Consider the following 21,071-nt stretch of genomic DNA (forward strand, 5'->3'; position numbering starts at 1 on the left):
TCTCTACTAAGTGTCATGCTAGTTTTAAATATATTTGCGTGACTCCTTTAAATTACATTACATCCTTAAATTGAAATGCTACCAAAAACCACTTGTTAGGAGTATAAAAAGACACTAAAATATCTCATGATATACAAGATTTACAATTACAAATATCAACAATGAGTCAGACAGGTTTGGATGATAAAGGCATCTCTTTTCTAGCGCAATCACTAAAGAATAATTTGATTTTGCTTAACCCTTTCAATTGGGTGCATAATTTGATTACAGGTGTCATCGTAAGAGTAACTCTTCTCCTTATCTTTCTGCTTCCAGTCATCTTTCACCTAGTTTTCTCTTCTGTCTCATGTCTCCCCCAAAAAGTACACAAAATACATTTAAAAAAATAAAAAAAGGATAAAATGTCACGCCATCTTCAATAAAGCCCGCATGAGATCCTCCGTGGGTTGAGGCTGGAACTTCAAGGAAGGTTGCCTCTTGAAATTGGCTGTGCTAAAAAACATGCAGTGTACTTGGCATGCTTTTACTTGCTATTATCTTTCTGACTGTCACTGTATCATGGGCTTTCAGGGGCCCCAAAAGCACCTGGTGTCCTTGACACTGCTGTCACTGCCTTTATTGAAATCTTTTAATTATCCTAGTATGCAGGAAGAGTTCTCAGGAACTCAATCACAAAAGACAACTTTGCCTCCAGATGCATCACTATTAATAAAAGCCATTTTAGATGCAACAAGAAGTAGCTAAACAAAATTAATGCTGGAAAGTCCAGAAAATAATGGATTTCTAAAAAAGAGACATAGATGAGTAAATATAGATAGAAGAAGGGTTTCTTGGTATTCATTACAATTCATGGATAAATTGGTAAGATTAAGACCACCTTGGTGTCTTTTGATAAAAGATCAACAAAAAAACATTAAAAGGCAACTACAGACTGTAGTTAAGGATTAAAAAAATAGCTGGAAAAGATGGTTTTATAGGTCCCTAACATGGGATGATTTTTTAGGATCTAAGGGGTTAAGAAATGACTTAAAAGCCCGATGGCCCACTACAAATAAACAAGAAATGTTATCAAATAGTTAAAAATAAAATATCAGACACAGTTGATATTAAAAGTACTTAGTAATTTAAGGTCATCCTGACCTAAAATCACAAAACTAAACAGAGTTCTGAATACGTAAAAAAAACGGTAATAAAACCCATAGTATCATAAAACAGAAATTTGCTGACTGATACCAGGTTGATAAGATAAAGAAATGTGTTTTGGCTATACATGATGGTTGGCAAAATTGTTTCACTTTTACTAAAAATCTTAGGAAGTGACTAATTACAGAAAAGTCATGCTGATGATAAACTTTTACAATCTTTGCTGTATATATTTCAAAACTTGCAGCTGCAAAAATACACTCAGACTTTCATCAAGCTCCTTTGTGTCTGTTTGTCACTCGCCGACTCCTTGTCCACCCTCTCGATGACCCTGTTCCCGTCGGACTAAACTGCCCCGGTCTGGGCTGGTCTGTCGCACTGGGTGAAAAGGATCAGGAAGCAGTATTGGTTCCCCAGGTGTCTGGGGCCCCAAGACTAGGAATGGCGCAGGGCCCAAACTAGGAGTAGAGAACGGCAGGGGAGATGGAAGGGTGAATGTGGCTTGGAGAGTCAAAGCGCAGAGGGCTGCGCTATAGACTTACCCCAAGAGGTCTGAGGATGGGATTCAAAATGGACATTTTAAGACCTTTTGAGACTAAACCAGAACCAAAAGGATACTTAGTAAATAGGATTTTTATATAACTAGAGACTTAGAGACATTGTTTAATAGATTTTAAAATTGATTAGGGTACCCAAGTTAAAAGGCCTTTGAATGTAAATTTGTATCTGTGTATTTTAATTAGGCATGCCCAAAATAAAACCAATAATTTTGTGCACAATAAAAAAGACTTAAAAAAGGAAAATTTGAAGTGGCCATATTTTAAAATTGTCTTGACACAAATGATATATGAGGACAATTATCACAGACACAAATGACATAATTACGTGAGATCTCAATACATAGAAATGGGGAGTTTAGTTTTACAGGTTACTCTTGATTTGAATAAATAGAAATACTGCTAGAATCTCTGCTATCCCTTGAAACTGATTGTGAGTCTAAGACTACCTCAATATTTAAAGCAAGAGTATTTGGAAATGAGGGGTTGATATGTGTCACTTTGTGAGTTATGGAATGAACCTCAGAACCTTGACATAGAAGCCAGTCACCTTGAGTACTGCTGAATTCTCAGACTTCAGTAGTTGGTTTCCTGACTGCTGAAGCCATTTTTTTTGGTGTTTAGTGCCAAGGACATACACAGAAAAAGAAGTTCAAATCCATTGAAAGACACTCCATAAAGAGCTTCACTGGAAAAAGTATTCTCTCAATAACTATTTTTGATCCTCATAGTGACAGATAGTCTTAGAAAATGTTCTTGTTTCCTTCAAATCATGTGACCTGATTCTTAACTGCAATACTGCCTTCATGGAAAGTAACTCCAGTAGTAATAATGTTTGGTTCTGTGCACTGGGCTACATGGGAGAGTTCTAAAAGTTGACAAAAATGTCTGTCCTACTTCTGAGAGATTTTTTATTTTCTAGTTGTTTTACATTGTAACCTGAGAGCCACTGTGAAAAAGATCATACTTCAGTCAAACATCCAAGGATTTCTTTCTATTTAAACTTTCTTGTGCTTTCAGTAATTATGTTATTTAGCATATATTTGCCCAAATTAAACATTGTTTTAGATAAAATGGTAATGTCTTTCCAAGAATCTCCATTTACTTGAATTTGTATGCCATCATGAAAACAAGTTTGAACTACATTTGACAAATATGTCATTGTTCTACATATGATGGGATATGTCACTGTCTTGTTTCCCTTTTGTCCTTTTTGTTTCTCTGGATCTGTTGCTTGTTAAATAAAAACTATTATTTCCATCTGAGTTTTCAAGCATACAGCCTATGGTGTAAACTGTCTTTAAGAAAATTCTACTTTATAAAGATAAAAATTTTAAGACAATAGAAAAATATGATCAAATTTCCTTAAAAGCAGGAATAAGTATTTCTTTAAAATGAGTATACATATGTCCATGCATGCATATATTTCACAGATTGGAGGAATCTATGATCAAGGCATTCAGTGTCCCAAGGTCTTTGAGTTACTGAATATTCTCATTCCTTGATCTTCATGAAGTCTTGGGAATACCATGTAGCCATACTCTTAGCTTTTTCTTTGTGTCACAGTAGACCGAACCATTCTCTTACCTTCAGCATCTTTTGCAGCTGGACAGGATGAGTGACTCACCAACCATCCGCTTCTGGTTCACTTGTGTTGAATAATTTTCTCCTTCTGTCATACTTTTCCAATTTCTGTATAAGTAAGAGTATAAATTCCATCACTGGCTCCAATTCTTCACTAGTTTCTTTTTCTAAAGGTTCTATACTTTCAACGTGATTGGTTGCCATTACTTCTTGCCAACAATTACATTTTTGACATTTTCAAACATCTCTAACAAATCCATCACTACTTTTGGCTTGCGATCCTGCTGCTTCTCACTCTCTGTTTCCTTGGTGTCCTCCTCCACCTTCAACTCTGTCTCCTGTTTCTGTTCCTGGCCCTCCTGTCCTTTCCCTGCATCACTATGAACTACACCTACTTCCTGTTCCTCTTCCTCTTCTGCCTCCTCTATTTCTACATCACCTGTCTCCTCCACTCTTGCTCTCGCTGAACCACCTTACCTACTTCTTGTTTTTCAGTCACACCACCTGGTGCTCTTTTTCCTTCATCTATTGTCTTCTAGGCTTAGCCTCTATTTTATTTATTTGTGCTGCAAATTCAATGCATTAACTTCAAATAAAGAGTTTATTTTTCTCTGTGAATCTTCTACCAGCTTTTGGGTGGATGGGCACATTCCGCCAGGAGCATAGAACAAATGGGGCTTTGTCTTACTTCTTGTATATTTAATTATCTTGGCATTCTTCCATTCTTCTTGCAGCTGCGGAAGCTCAAACTTCTGTTCCAAAAGTAGAGGTTCTGTCTGCTTCACCATCTCTCTGCACACAGTTCTCTCTTATTCTCCACATGGTTTCTCTCTTATTCTGCCTGAATTTCATGTTTTTGCTCAACTTCTTGGTGCTTCCTTTCCCTTTCAGTAGCAACTGTAGATTCTTGCTTAAATTTTTAGCAGGCACATCAACAAGCCAAATATTTGTGAGTTCTTTCCTTTCCCTTTTCATCATATTTTGATCCTGGATAAGATCTCTGCGAGTGCATTCATTGGAGGCAGCTACAACTGAAGACTGTAGTCTATTGCTCCCTGCCCAGCCTAGTGACTGCCTCTTTCAAGACCTCTCTGTTTGTTGGGTTTCTTCCTCCAGTGTCTGAGAATCCATGGCACACATCATTCAGATCATGCTCAGTGAGCTTGCGGATGATCTTGTCCATGTTCTTGAGGGTCTCTTTGGCCTTTTCAAACTGCTCCTGCCAAGTTCTCAGGTGACCTCAACCTTCTCTCTGCTTCAGGCTTGGCAAATGCACCACAGGCCTCTCAGAGGGACAGCCGGCCTCAGCCAATGATGCAGTCTTTAGTTTTTGGGTCAACCACAGCAACTTTTAAATCTTCATTTCTGCCATCAATGAGTTGTGATGACTTCTCCATGGACTGAGGATGTCACTTCTCTTTTTAATGAACCTTAGTCATTTCAGAGCCCTCCAGAGTTCCCATAATTCTGGTCATGTTGGCCATGAGGTTTGCTCAGAGGTGGTCTATTCTTGTTTTTCTTTTTTTCTATTTTTAATATTTTTACTGAATTTTCATGCATTTTGCACAATACATCTTAATTAAAATTTGAGTGCCCCCACATCCCTGCTGCCCATACCACCCTCCCATTAGATCTCAAGTATTCTGTCATATATGTTAAGTCCCATCCAGTCAAGCAAATCCATCCAGGTGTCCCTTGGTGCAAGTTCATCTACTGGAGTCTAGTCAGCCTATGTAGAGTCACTCCCTTAAGGAAAAGCTACCCTTCTTCACCCCACAGTAAGCATTTACCAATAGCTCCTTGGATAGGGTTGGGGCCTGCTGCCCATTTCCTCATCCTATGCTGTATTTTTGTCTGCATGTGTCTTGTGAATACTGACAGCATTGCTGCAAGTTCTTACCAACATGTTTCCAGCGGCCTGAAAGCCTCTTTTCCTTATGTTCACACACCACCCCTGCCTCTTACAATCTTCTTCCCCCTCTTCTGCGATGGTTCTTTCCCATGCCTTACATGCCACTCCTCCAAGCAAGGGCAGTTTAAGTCTCTGTCATTCTTCTAATCTCTCTGAATTCCCCTAGAGAGACAGTCTCTGACTCTATCTGGGTACAGTATTCAGATTATTTGGGTGTCAGGTAGTTAGAATGAGTCTACTGTATTTCAGGGTCCTAACGTGAGGGACTTCTTCATACTCTCTCTATCATCTGACATAATCTTATTTGAAGGCATCAAGGTGTGGGAGTGTTTGTGTCATTCTGCTTATCGCTCTTTTACACAGCAGTCCTTCATCATTGCACACAGATTGTTTCTCTCCTGGTTAATAATGGCCTCCACATTGCTACCACACTGGGAAATTCTGAGAATTCATATGCCTTGGCCTTGCAGCATTTGGCATAGCTAATAGCACAGTATGTGTGACACTCTCAACTACTGGCATTTCTCTTCTCAGATAGTTGGAGATGTATTTGCTGCTTTCTCCTTTTCCTGTCTGTTAGGGTCTGTCAGTCTCAGAACTCGAATCTGTTCTCTGTACAGCTTCTGAAATGAACTCATCTGTTTTATTAGGTTTGAAGCTATTGCCCAGTGAAGTCTTAAAGTGGGAATTGGGCTTCTAGGATTAGCATCCTATCACTTCAAATTTTGCATAAAATTCTCTTCTGTTGACCATTGACTATTTGTTCTTTTAGTGTTTGTCTTGTAACAGGAAAATGGAAATGCTCAATGAGATAAAGACCTGTGAGATAAATGCTCAAGATGGAAATGCTCAATGAGATAAAGACCTGTGGGAAGATGCTTCAAGAACCCCTGATATTCTATGGACCAGTATAACTTAGAAAAGGGCTTGTCAGTAAAAAATGCCATCTTAATTTGTACAGGGATTTCTTGATTGTGAGTAATAGTCGGTATGTACTTTGCAGTCTCCAAGTTATCAAGGAATTCATAGTGCCCAATCCCTATGGGTTGAAGGGAAATATTTCCTTTGTTTCTGTAAATATTTTGGTGTCTTATTCATTCAACAAGAATTGGAACAGGTTACAACCTGCCCTGTGATCCTGTTGTTAAAAACATTAAGAATCAATAGAAGGATGGGAGAATTGACTCAGGGGTTTAGAGAGATTGCTGATCTTCTAGAGTATACAAGCTCAATTCCCAGCACCCACATTAGGCACCTTGCAACTGCCTGTATCTGTAGCTCCAGGGAATCAGATACACCTTTCAAGCTTCCATGGGCAATTGTGCATGTGGTATATGTACACAAATGCATACACATACATACATGTGATTTGAAAATTATGAATAGAGGCATCTGTATTTGGTGATCTTGTCTGTAATGTCACCTTTTAAGAGGCTTAAGCTACTTTCACCAAAAGGACCTTAGTTATTAAGTGGGAACAATCACAAAGCGGAACCTAGTAGCATGAATCTTTGTATAAATTATACTATGGTATATTTTCCCTATTTACAGGTAGACTGATTCATAACTATATAGTAAAATTATCCTCTGATCCCAAAGTAAAATCACAGTACCCATTTAAAAGCTGATGGCCATGGAAAGAAAAATGTCAAGTGTGGATTATGAGGAAGTTCATTCAGAGAGCAATGCTCCCAGGCTGTGGCTTTAGAAGGTAGATAAGGAGGCATAGGGATCCAGTGGTTCTGAGCTGGGTTTGGCTATTAGTCAGCCTGGTTTCCTATCCTGTCCATTTGCTTTGGGCTACCTACCATTCTGAAAGTTTACTCAGTTACCAGGGGGGCAAACAAAGGTTTCCTAATGTAATTTGTTGATTAAGTGAAATGATGTTCATAGAATATTTTAAAATATTCTTATCAAATGTCAGGTACCAGGTAACACAGAACATAATGTACACAGTGCTTTTGAATCACTTTATTGGTTTGCTATAAGAAAACAATTTTCCAAATGCATTTTCTCTCTTCATAAGTAGTTTATTTTTAAAGCAGTATCTCTCAAATACAAAGTAAACTCAATATTGAATAGTTAACTCACAAGATTAGCACAGACTGCCTAGAGCTGCTAGTACCCATTTAAAATTTGAGTGCCTCTGTGGATTCGCTTCCTTCAGCACAAGCATAATTGTAGTCCACCTACCCACAGCCTGAGTTGTGTCTAGGAAAGAACAGTTGAGTGAGTCCTGCTCTGTTTGGAGGATGAAGAACTGTGTTTTACCATGTGAACAGTGGTCCCTCATTTAAAACCAAACTAACAAACAGAGGTCTTGTTTGACTCACTTTTAGGTATAACCTATCCTGTAAGATAAAATACATCGTCCCACTGATTTCCCTGTGATGGATCCATGGTTACAGATTAGATGGGCCCCAATCATTGCCAGAAATCCATTTTCTTGGGCTGGCCCATGGAGAACTTCATAGCCCTGTTTCAGTAAGACTAAATGCTTTTCCCTGTGTTGACATACACTGCCTGTGTTAGGACACAGTCAGCTTGACCTTATCCAGCACAGACTGAAAAATCTGAATGTATAGACTTTTTCTCAGAGCATTTGAACAATAAATATCTGTTTTAGTCTGATTGTAAAATGTCAACTAAAATTTTAACTTACTGAATTGTCACTTTCTTGTATCACCTCCACCCCCAGAGAGATCCTACATGAAAATATGTCTAAATGGATCAACAGTGGATAGTACTGGAGTCCCTTAGTTGTATATACCTGCTGTTTCAGGGAGGCTCCTCATGGTATCAGTGAGGTAGATCTCTAGGTTCTGTGGAAAGAATTTGAGATCAAGTTTCTGGGCCCTTTCTAATGTCATTATCCAAAGTCATCAGGTGTTATTTATGTTTTGACACTGCCTATGTATGCATCTTTTCAGTAGCACTGAGTAGGACAGTTAGGTTTGTAAACTTCCTCTTGTACTCCCAAATAATGTCTGAAATCAATAGTGCTTTATATACAAAATGCTCATATGCCTGCATGTCTCTGCTCCAGATGATCAGGTCTGGGTTCTGCAAACAACATGGTGTCTTTTAATAGTCTGAAACAGTGTCAGTTTTGTTGGGTGCAGGGAAGTTTTCAGTGCATTCTTAGGCTGGCATTTAAGCATTATTTTTCAGTGCGTAGAACCCCTGAAGTACAATCGTTTCATTCACAGTGGTTTTGAGGCGCATCTGTATTCAAATCGCTTTTTCCATGGGATTTTATCTCCCACACTCAGCACTCGTCTTACTCTCCTCATCCCTCTCCCAAAACTCAGCCATCATCACAGAGCTGTGTTTGCTAGCACATGACCCCATGTTTTGTAAACTTACTAGGTTCTAAGAGTCATCTCTGGATTTAAGGGAAACATTTGGAGCTTTTCAGCACAGTCCATGTATCTGTCATTAGCTACGTATTTTCTTTTTCATACCATGATTCTCTCAGCATGATTCTTCTTTCTGGCTTATTGTTTCCTCCATTCTGCATGTAGAAAGTACACATTCCAACTGTAGGTGCTTCAGGTGTTTGATAATAATGAGGAAACTTCCCTAGGATCAGGGGATGAGAGGTGGAAATCATCTTTATATGTTAGATTGGACAGAAAGCCATAGAATTATGTTTTAGGCTATTATAAATATGTCTATGACCAGTGCGTTTGACAATTTTCAATTCTGTGACTTGCTGTGAATAACCAGTTGTGGTGTCATGAACGGTCCTCCCTTCTGATGAACAAATCCCCAACTGAGTACAGGTGAGAAGTCAGGGAACAGTTAGTGAGAGAAATAAAAATGTGCAAGGTCTCGAGAAAATGTCTGATGTTTAGTGGTAAGTTAAACACAATGGCCCTGTCATCAGCAATTTCCATCTTCAGAGCAGCTTCCTGATGAATGACTGCACCAACCATGGGAAATCTAGACAGAAATGTTCTCAGCCATATAGTTCATAATTGCCAAAACTGGATGAAAAGTAAAAATTCAACTTTTGGATGGATAGAAAAATATGGTACGGCAGTGTGTGTTAGGGGTAATAGATAGATTAGTGAATGGTGCCTGGCCTTGCATTTGCCACAAGGAAAATGCTCTAGGCATAGTCATGTTGATCCGTTTGACAGTGTTACCAAACGTCATCACTGTCTATTATTTTTGGGCTGCATGTATTCGAAAACACTCCCTTAGAAAATGTAGTAAGCAGTAAATCTATCCTTTAACCCTTTAAATAAATGTATTCAATGACATGGTGATGTAGCTAAGAGAATAAGTAGAAATATAGGAGAAGGTAATTTATTATTGAATAGAGAATCAGTCATGAATCATGAAAATTAAATTTTCTAGGAACTATGATCATGCTGTTAAATCTGCAGTTCACATGGAGTAATAAGATTTTCTTGTATGTCTCTAAATGAGATTATCCTTTCTCATCTAAGTACTATATCCATATTTTGAATTTATGTATGATTTGATATGAATAACTATTTATTTAGTTGCATAACATTTCAGTCTGAAAGAACACTATGAGACTGAATTACCCATCTTATCTACAGTGACACCAAAGTTTAGACAGATGCTGCACTTGGCTGAGATTAGATGGTTTGCACCCAACAGCTGCAGTCAACCAGCTTCCACATGACAGTCTTCTTCCATCACTGTAAGGTCACCTTTAAAAAGGAGGTCTGCCAGAAATCCAGTTATCAGGAGGAAATTACTTACATCTGTACTTACATTGACAGCCATGGCCTTCTACAACTTTGGTCACGAAAGCAGTTTTTTAAGCTACTGTGAAAAATTTAATATAATTGTATTTACTCTTACTTTTACATTAAAGTTCTTCAAGCACAAAGATAGAATGGCATTCTATTCTTCAAAGGTGTTTTGCAAGTATTAATTTGAAATTATTAATGGCAGCCTGCAATCCAATGGTCTAGCCTACCCTACCCAATTTTATATAGAAATTGTTACATTAGTGTTAAATACCTTCTTGGTTAGAACTTCCCTGGTAATTACTATATTTTCTCTAATTAACATATATATTTTGTGTATTTTCTGAGGGGTTGTGAGCTGTCACTTTCCTTATTTAGTTCTCTCCAACCTAGTCTCAAACCTTATACTGAGTTATCATCAATGCAATATCAAGCTGTGCAATACTCAAAGCTGCTGCTGCCTTTCATCCATGACCTATGCTTTGAGGGCTGGATCTGCCTCTGAATTCTCTAACGAAGAGCAACATATCATGTTCGTCAAAGACGTTCTTTCCTTTGCTCAGACACAGAATTGATGATGTTGAATCAATTTGCCTTTAAAACATTGACAACCTTTATTAGTGTGAAAGTAAGCCAATTCATTTTACACTGTTTTGTATTATTATTTATTTGACTAGATGTATTGATCCAAAGAAGGAGACACATGACAAGAAGAGTATTGTGGTGGAGATACTCACAGAGGACATTGTGTGCACGAACACAGTATGTATCCACCAGACAAAACATGATACTGCAAGACAGTAACTGAGGGAGCAAAGCACCAGGCAGTGAGAGGAGAAGCCTGGGAAATATGAGGAGGAGGAGAGGAGAGGAGAAGGGGTTGAGGAGAGAAAATGAGAGTGGGAGATTGAAACTTAGATATTGCTGCTTAGAAAACTTCATCATCATGCATATGTCTATTCCTTATGTAAGAAATGTTTGTTGTTGTTCATGTGAAGCCAAGTGTAAACTTGCTGACTGCAGTCCTAGGCTTAGAAACACACTTCATATCAGTTACCATAAATTGAAGGCGGTGATTTTATAAATAACTTCCCAGGTGGCATTTCTTATTGGAATTAAAGCTTTTTCAGTTGTCATTGGTTTCATATAGACTATTTGTTGCAATTTTTGAAGCAGCATTTTAGTAACCTAAAATATTTTTTGTTGTAAAGAAAAATATGCTACAATGTGCAAAACAATCCAACCAATAACATGTCCTCTCTAGCAGTATTCACCTTCCCTATTTTCTTTGTGGTATGTTTTCCTTTTTGTGTAACTATGTCTCTTTTTCTACGTATGTGCGCAGCTACTCTGGATGATCTGATATGTGCATCATGCTCTTTATCCTTAAGTACTTATGTATCTCCCGACCACAAGAACGAGAGAGAGAGAGAGAGAGAGAGAGAGAACTCATTCCCTTATGCATGTGCATGGTGCTGAGGGTTAAATCCAGAGCCACACATGTGCTGTAAAATTGCTTGATCGAAGACACACTGAGATCCAGGATCAAATTTAAATTGAGTATTTCAATTCCAACGTTGCCAAATACTGCAGTAGTGTCCAGTTGCAGGATCCATACCTGTACCGTACTCATGTGTGAAGTCAGATTGATAGTACTGAGGGATTTTCCTTCTGAAAGAACATCAGAATTTATTTGAGCTGGTTGGAATCACACTTCCAGATCAGCTTGTGTTAGTTTAAATGCTACTGAGGAAAATAGTACCATTCAGTACTGACACTGTCTAATCCTTAGTTTCTACAACTGTAGTACAGTAACCAAGATATTGATTCTGAACAAAATATTTAAACATGTTACAGCATTTTTGCTTTGCACAGCAACTCTTGATTTTAACGCATAGTATTGGAAGAGAGAGTAAAACCTTTCCTGTCCCAAAGGAAATCCGTGAAGATGCCCTCACCTGTCATCCTGTTCCAGATGTGGGACCATAGGGACAAGAGCAGACTGTCGTGTAGTGACGTGTTCTCTAGCCTCTCCCTGCTCAATTGTAGTTATGCCAAATGCTTATGTTCAGAATGTCTAATGGACATCAACTGACATCTTCAAAGTTCAATTTGTCTTAAATTCACAAATGTTATACTGTATATAGCACATGTGAAATTAATGAATGTAAATACAAATTATGAAATTTATGAAAAGGTTTCCAGTTAGCATTTTTATGTTTGTAAGGAGTATTGTGCAGAGGGATTCCTGTCACTGTCTTCTCTAAGTGCTTTCTACCAGAAGCTCCTTCTCCTTTTGCAGATGCATCTGATGTTGTAAATCATCTGAGTAATAACCATTCTTGTCCACTTCTTGTCATAGTCTATGTTAATGTTCTGGTATTCTGGTATCAGAGGCATTAACTGAGAATCCTATCACGTTCAGCTTCTCCTCCATAAATTTTGTCCTATTTCTATGGGTCAGTTTTTGAGAGTGAAGTACAGTAGGAAGCTCATACTAAATTGTATCTTAATTTTTGGCTGAGTTACCAATGGAACTTTATGAACATCTTCGTTCTGGATTTGTATATTCATTGTGTCAATAGAATTCAACAAGGAAAACCTAATCATGAAGCCAGAAACAGAGAATTCCTCACTGCAGTATGTTTTTGACTTAAGCTGTAGTTATGCTACCAGTACCAGTATCATATATTCTAGTACATGATTCAACATCGTGCTGAACCAATACAGATCCTATGTAGCAGAACCTATGACAAGTGAAGAACTGCATCCATTTTATAAACACCACATGAATAGAGAAGGAAAGCCTTCCATCTCTCTTCTTCTACAACCTCCCTCCCATTGGGCAAGCAATTTCTGTGTATGAAACATCAGCTCCTGTGCCAGCTCTAATTCCATAGCCCTATCATTTTTAAAGAAAAACTGTCTCCATTCTTCTCTGTGTGTGTATGTGTGTGTACACATGTGTTAATGTGCATGCAGAGCACTTACACATATTATAGTGTGCATGTGGATGTCAGAGACAAGCAAGTTTAATTATTTCTTTCTACTGCGTGGGTCCCTGGGAAGAAATGCAAGTTGTCAGATGCAAACTCAGATGATAAGTTTCAGTAACAATCATCTCTTTTTTCTGAGCCATCTCTCAAGCCCCTGTGGTCCACTTCTTCATTACCCCCTTAATGTTATATAAACAAAAGGAAAAAGGTTCAAGATTTGTGTATTGTGTTTGCTGTAGTTTATTAATAACCCAAATATGCTTTCGTTGTAGAATACAGGCAATAACTAGACAATAACTATTAAGTCATGGGAGTTTTTAAAATGCCGTAGTAATATTTTTCTCTATTTTGTAGTCTCTCACAGTAACACCGACAAATCAGGAAACTGTGAATGACATTATTGAGAAGATACGACCATTGCTAGGAATACCGGTAAGTGCAGTGTCAGCTCCTTTGAGTAAAATATCAAAATTTTGTGGTCTCTCTGTGCGTATAAATATTATGCAAGACACTTAACTATTGTATGTCTCAAAGGCAGCTTTTGTCACCCTCATTTTAAGAAGTAAAGACAGTTAACATACTACAATGGTCTGCATATGGGCAGTGTTCCTTCATTCTCATGTTAAATTTCATGCTTCTAAAGCAATGAATTATTGAGGTCAGCCTGAACTTCTAGAGTGCATGTAAGAACGTGCATTATGATTTGTATGTTTTATATCTGCATGCTCATATACATGCAACATATGTATGCATGTGCACACATTATAAATACTATGCAAAATTATTTATTAAAATCTCAACTTCTTTTTGACATATTCTTTCCTTATCTTCCTTCAACTTTCCTTTTATTCATTTATTTCCATTTATTTATTCATTCATTCATATCATCCCTCAAGGACATAGTATACATCTTATGATTTTTGAAAGAATTACATTGATAATGAATTTTAGCATTAGAAAATGTGACTAGGGAGCTATTCCCGGGATACTGGTCCTGAGGATATGATACATGATGCATGGATGAACCCCCTAGTTATTTACCATAAGAATGAGTGTACATTGGTGTGGGAGAGAATGGTAAGTGAATGTGAATGCATTCCATGTTTGTATGTGCAGGTGAACAGAAAACTTAGTAGAGTCAGTTCTCTCCATACATTATGTGGGTACGAGGATGAAACCAAGTTCTGCAGGCTTTCCAACACACAGCTTCACACACTGAGCCATAAGGAACATGAGTCTTATATGTTTTTTCCCCACAGCATTCATCCTGTTTTGCTTTTCAGTATATATCTTTGAATGTGATGGGACTGCAAGTGTTTGAAATTTTTGATAGTAGACATGGCATATTTGAGGATAAAGATAAGAATTCCAAAGAGAAATGAAGAATGTGCAAGGGCTGAAATCTCATATAGTGTCGATATGGTCAGAAAACCCCAATTCCATAGCATAGGGCCTTATATAAAATTCTGTCTCATTGTGAAAATTCATTGCTGCGGTTACAATGCCTTTCAAGTGTTACCTTGCTCAGGGAAGATAGTTATGGTGTGTGTGTGTGTGTGTGTGTGTGTGTGTGTGCGCCTGTGCCTCCCAGGGAATAAGTTGTCTGTACAGGAATATTGAAGGTAAATCTTAGTATTCTTCAAAGGTATAGAAAATGGGTATTGGGGATATTTGGATGAAGTTTTCTTCCCTAGGTACAATACAGTGATTTCTTAGAGTGTCACAAAACAATGACAAGATGATTGCATTGAGACTCCACAAGTCTATGCTCCTGAGAAAGGAGAAGGCAGAACATTGGAGTCACTGCTGAGCCAGGGAAGGGAACAGCAGTTGCAGTTATGATGCCAATATTGATAACTCAAAATCATGGCCACCTCTTAGAACAACAGTTTCTATTTTCAGTTCTAGAAACATGGAGATGGAGAGGAAATGTATCTTCAGGTGTCTGCTGTGAAAGATAATTTACAATGCTTATTTTAAAATTATTTTCATTTATTTGTTGTCTCCCAGAATGCTGAGGAACAATATCAACTGTGGTTTTCTTCTAGTCAGAAAGAAGCTCCATTTCCACTCCTAGGTAAGGACAGAAATCTAAAGCAGGACTAAGTGATGGCTGGGCCTTCTCTCAGTGCAAAACAAAACACAGGTATTCACATTCTGATTGTTAAAATCTAGCTAACTCTCCACGCTGATCCAGAGTGAATACAGCATGTTCATGGTGTAGTCCTGGGGCAGGGGTGGTGGTGGGGTTACAGAGTGGATGGGCTTAAATATTTCCTAACTGTACTATTGTGTATAATTTGTGCTAAGGGTTTTGATGAATAGGCTATGCCTGTTATTAATTCTTTGTCAGAATAATTCAGCTCCAAGAATCAGTTATTGGTTCTCAGTTGTCTTCACTGTGGTGGACTGAAAAAAAAGCCATTTGGACAAGGATGGATGTGGATCAGCAGTGACCCTGCACTGACACTGCAGTGAGGGAACCTATGGAACAGTGTCTCTATTTTTTTGGATTTCCCCATTTCCTGATTCTGGCAACAAATCTTTGAGGACTTTTGGTCACAATCAGACAGATGGAAAATGATGGGAAAGTGGCATTCTAAGATTTCTTAGGAAACATTCTTAGTCTTAGAATACAGGGAGTACCCAGGATATAGCTGAGGACAACATGCACACACTCAACTGATGATACTTTTTGGCATGGTTTGAGATGAAATGTTGGGATACAGTCAGGCTCGCCTTAAGCTTTCTGTGTTTCCACCTCAGCCTCTTGAGTGCCAGGACTAGAAGAATGTGGGAAATCACCTGTGCAGTTATGGTTTTTGTATTATCGATAGCAGTGTAAAATTTGGAGAGCAGTAAAACAAGTGCAGGAGAAAGCAAATAGAAGCAGGAAGTGTATTTATGTTGTTGTTTTTTGAGGGTTTCATATATGCATATTATATTTGCAATTTCCACCTTTCGTACCTCCTCCAATTCCTTTCATGTCTCCTTTACAATTTTTTGTTCTCATCTTTGATTTTTGCTTCATATACACATATATGTGTATGTGTGTGTTTATGTATATATATACACACACACATACGTATTTAGATAGAAGCATTGCATCTCTACCAAATGAGAAGAAAAATAAAGCATTCTCCAAGTTACACAAGTGGTAAGTGAAAAGAGGAAGAAAGGGAGATTTCACTCAATTCCTTGAGAAACGGAAATCCTTTTTCACAGTACAAGATCTTAGAAGTTTTGTAGCAGAAGTAAGTAAAGTGTGAAAAAATAAACTGAAATCTAGACTATAACCACAGATACATTTGGGAGTGGTCTTCTTTCCCACAAACACCACTTTGCTGGTTTCTTCTGTGTTTGCAGTACCCTGCAGCTTCCCCTGGTTCAATGTCAGAGTAAAAGCAGTGAAGGAAGCACAAGGAAGACCAATCCAGTTCTACTGAGAAGCCTGGCCTCAGACCTGACAGAGGGAAATGAACTCTCTCTCTAAACCTCCAGGTGTCATGTGGGAAAAGACTGATCAGACAAATTCTAACATTATTGAGAGACTACTAAACCACACTAAAATTGGTGTCTTTCTTTTATGAAAAATCTTAAGGATGATGAATGTGGGGCTAGAAGGCTTGATGTAATGTCAGTGTGAAACTAGAAGACTGCACAAAGTGTCTAAAGGAAATGTAGCAAATGATCTACCACATAATATTTTGTGGTCTGTGTGTTCCAAAGAAGGCCACTGATTTGTCCTCTGTATTTTAAAATTCTTCTTCACCAGTTTCTCCCTAATGAAAAATTCTTTTCTTCTATGGATACAATGCCTTCTCTATTCCAGAAATCCTAGGAGAATTGTAGCTCACACCAGTGTCTCTACATGCCCACAAAGAGGTCATTTTGAGCGCTATTATTTCATCAATATTAACATTAATCTATATTTGAATTTTCTCCATTTAGGGCATGAGAATCTATTCGTCATCCAAATGACTGGCCTATGAAATTATGCCTTCACACCCTTTTGTACCAGTGATTTGACCTCTTATCTAGACCTTTGAAAGTTGGTCCTGGAGCAGCAGTGTCCCTATGCCCCAGAACAGTTCACTCTGAAGCCCAGGGACTCACCCAGACATCATCAGCAGAACTGTGAGTCTCTTACCTCCCTTCAAGATGTGCCCCATCTCAGTCCCATCTCCATTGCTGACCAAACTTTCAAGGCACAGTGATGTTCTTCAGTCAGGAAGAGTGGACAGTGTGGACCAAAAACATGCCTTAGAGAAACCTGGAAGATCTGATGTCCATTCCTACCTGGTTTCTACAGATCTTTTAATTTCCTAGGCCAATAGTTGCTCTCTTCTCTGAATTCATGGGGGTGTTTAAATGTATAATTATGGCAGCATGCATTTTTATGGTTTTAATACAAGTTGCTAGCCATGAATATGTAAGATATGGCAGATTATGCATTTGTTCAATGCACTTTGATTTAAGCATAAAACAGATCTAAATGGCATAAGTTTGTACCTAAGATCCAAGGAGTCTCCTACTACTTTATAGCAGCCCTCTCTAATTAGCATGCATTCTTCTTCTGTTGCAGATGAACTAGGGCATAATTTCCTGTAGACAGGGCCCTGTAGTAAAATCAGGATAGTATTCTTAAATTAAGATCAATCTTGTTCAATTGAAAGGTCTCCCACATGTGTCTCCTAGCACTGTAGTATGTATTCTGTCTTAATTTCATATGTTGAGTCTCCTTTGAGTCTATTTTATGGTGGTTGTGTTCACAGTTTTGGTTTAAAATTTGGTTTAAATTTACATAAAAGTCTTTACATGTTCACAAGTTGTTGCATGAGCAACATAATCTTCAACACAGTATTTGAAACACATGTCCAATTCAGGAAAAAATGATTCATGCTCCCCGTCTGGCTTTTTTCTTCTTTTTTATATTTTTGGAAGATTCCCAGTTAGTTTCAGACTTGGTCTGTGATGGACACACACCATTATTTTAGTGTTTGAATTGGATTTATCTGTGTCTTGTAGCATCAGTGCACTTGGGAAGAGCTCTTGTCAGAATCAGTTTTTGATAAGGTAAAGATGGCTCAATAGAAATAGCAGGTGGAAGGGTCTTGACAGGCTGGTTACTTTTGACAGGGGCTTCAGCTGGATCAGTAGTCCTTATGGTCTTCAAGGAAAAAGATTTTTTCTGCTTTGGACAGGCTTCAGAGGTACTCACTGGAAGCTCTTCTCTAATGTCCTTTTCTAATTCTTCTCCCCCTGGCTTCTTTTTCTTTTTGGTGTCCTAGTTGGAAGAGCTCCCTCTCCTTTCTCTTTGCCATCATCTGAAACCTTTCAATCATTGGGTATTGGTGAAGCTCTTTCTTCATCTACCCAATTCCCCCATTCTTCTGCTGGTGCATTGTATTCAGAGCTGGAGTCAGCAGAAGACAGCCTGTTTAACCTAGACTGTCCATCATCGCTATAGTTGATTGCGGCTACTGTCCCACTGATCATCTGAAGAAACTGGCTCAGCAGTAGACCCAATGCCAGAAAATAGTTCCTTCCCCAGGGTCCCCATTCACATCACCAGTGTCTGTCCAAGGTGATGGCTCCCACCTACCCTGATCTGTGAGGATTGTTTTGCAGGCTTTTCATTCGAGTCTCCTCCATTGACAGTAAAATTTCCATTCCATTCTGAAGAAATCTGAAGTGCTAACTTGTACATTTAGATCGGAATCACCTCCATTCTTCTTGGAACCAACAGGAAATGATGTGGCTGTAAGTTGCTCAATGGTAACTGTGATAGTATTTTCTGTCCTAGGGATAGTTGAATCCAATGAACGAGAATCAGTCAGCACTTTATCACGTTTCTGCTGTTGTTTCTCTCTATGACTAATTTAGTTTCTCAGTCTCCTCGTCAACTCCTTTCCATCATGATGTGAGCCATTTTGCACTGCTTTAGCATGTGACTTTGATTTCCTCTTATTTTCCTTTGACTTTTCATTTTCCTTGACTGTCTCTGGTGGCTGCTTTGCTGCTAAACTTCAGGGAGTTGGAACATTTTCACCCTCAGCCACTTCAAAGTTCTGCCCATTAGGTTTAGGTTTCGGCAGCTTCGTCCATTCCATCTTCTTCTCTTCACTTGGGAGATTCTTCAACGGAGTTGAGACTTGCAGGCTGTTCCACCTCCTCCAGCTTTCCAGGTGGCTCCTGGGCTTCTCTTGGCCCAGCCACAGCCTGCAGGGACACAGTGTCTCCAGAGGTGCCACCTCCAGGCTCACAGAACTCCCCCAACAATGGCGGCACCTTCTATTTCTCCTTAATCTCTGGCTTCTGAGGGCACTGCTGATCTAGCAGAGGACCCATATTCATTTTCCAGCAGCCACATTGAAGCTTACAAATGTCTGCAGCTCTAGCCCAAGGGGACCTGAAACCATCTCCTGACCTCCTTGGGCATTGCAGGACAATGATGCTCTTACATCCATGCAGGCAGTACACTCATACATATAAAGTAAAAATAATGATTACAAATTTTAAAAGAATTTAAAATCAAAACCAAATTAGGCAGAGATATAATAAGAAAGTTGATAATTACAGAATTCTGCTCGATTGGAGCTCAAATATGTAAAGCTTTCAAAAAGGAATATACCTGTGAATTCTCTAATCACTGGAAGAGTTGAATTACATCAGGCCTCTGGATTGAGTCACTGTACAAGTCTGTGGAAATAATGTATTAGCTATGGGAAATAATAGGCTCCAATTGAGTGATTTTCTGTCTCCACATTTTTACAAAAGGCACCCTATAAAGAGAAAACTGACTGATAAATTTAAGTGAGATAAATCAATGCATGTAATGATCTCCCTTATTCACAGCATCAGAGAGGAGTCAACAGAATACACTCTTTGATAAATGGAATCTTTCGGAGAGGCTCTAGCACCTGCAGTGAGCGCCCACACTCACCAGCCTCCATCACAGGCTGTCTCTTTGGAAAGACCTCAGGGATATCTGTGAGGGTGGCAGTCTTCCTACAGCAATTCTGGTAGGCTTCATTTTGTTCTTCCTCTGCCATCCTGAGGCCAAATGTCTTTGAGTGTTCCTCTGTCCTCAATAATTTTCAAGTCCACACTGATGAATACCAACTACTTTTGGTGATGGGAAACCTCTGAAAATAATATTTCTAATACAAAAATCGAGTCACTGGAGGAGGGGTTCTAAATTTGATTAAGATGTATTAAACGAAATGCACAAAAACTCTGTAAAAACATTAAATACTCAAAAGCCAAAGTCAAGTTTTCCTGAGTCTTAGGGAACATGAATACTAGGAAAGAGTGTAGTTGCTTGTTCCATGTATTTCAGCAAAGACACACATTCACCTCTTAGATGAGGGCAGAGGTCACTGGATAAGACCCTCTGAGTCCTTCTCTGTCTCATATTCCCTTCCATCTTTTTCCTTGAGCTCCACACTAGTCTCAGGTCTCCTTTCATGGCCATTGTTTTGATACTGCACATCCTAATGATGCACCATATCTGTCAGACTAGATGTGCATTTCAAGGCCATAATCATAAAAATATTTCTTCTGGTATGCAATAACCCTATAATTATGACATATTTTGTCAGAAGAATGGCCCAGGTACTTGCCTGTCTTATTTCGAACCAGGTTACCCAGTACTTGAAACATTTATTGCAACCCAGTATTTGTCTAAGCACTATACTCAGCATTGAGAATGTCTTCTGCTTGTTAGCAAGTTTATCACATTAGATATGTCATAGTTACTGGCTTTCACCCCACACATTTTACAGAAACCTTCTATTCTAGTCATGAGTATCATCCCAATTCCACAAAATGAAGTAAAGAAAAGCTTAGAGAGCTTATGTGTGGGTACATAAGGCTACAGAGTAAATCAGTGCCACAAAATGAAGAAGCTTAGAGAGCTTATGTGTGGGTACATAAGGCTACAGAGTAAATCAGTGCCATGATAGATAGCAATTCCCTGCCTTTCTGACTCTGACAGCAGCTTTCTACCCAGAAAAGGAAAACAAGAAGAAAGTGCAGAAGGAAATGGAAGGTTGAATGAAAGGAAATACAATCAAAGAAAGTTTCCGTGAGGACACAGATTGAAGCTTCACTTTATGAGAAACCAGAACATACAGGACGTAGGTAT

The 21,071-nt window shown here is 38.6% G+C and overlaps 2 pseudogenes; both read right to left on the bottom strand.

Moving 5' to 3' along the window:
- Nucleotides 1-3,323: 3,323 nt before the first annotated feature.
- LOC103734433 lies at nucleotides 3,324-11,913 on the bottom strand (annotated as a pseudogene).
- A 5,906-nt stretch (nucleotides 11,914-17,819) lies between these two features.
- On the bottom strand, nucleotides 17,820-19,977 carry LOC103734434 (annotated as a pseudogene).
- Nucleotides 19,978-21,071: the final 1,094 nt, after the last annotated feature.

This window comes from Nannospalax galili, unplaced genomic scaffold (assembly GCF_000622305.1).
Source record: "Nannospalax galili isolate Female #2095 unplaced genomic scaffold, S.galili_v1.0 scaffold3637, whole genome shotgun sequence".
Classification (NCBI taxonomy): domain Eukaryota; kingdom Metazoa; phylum Chordata; class Mammalia; order Rodentia; family Spalacidae; genus Nannospalax; species Nannospalax galili.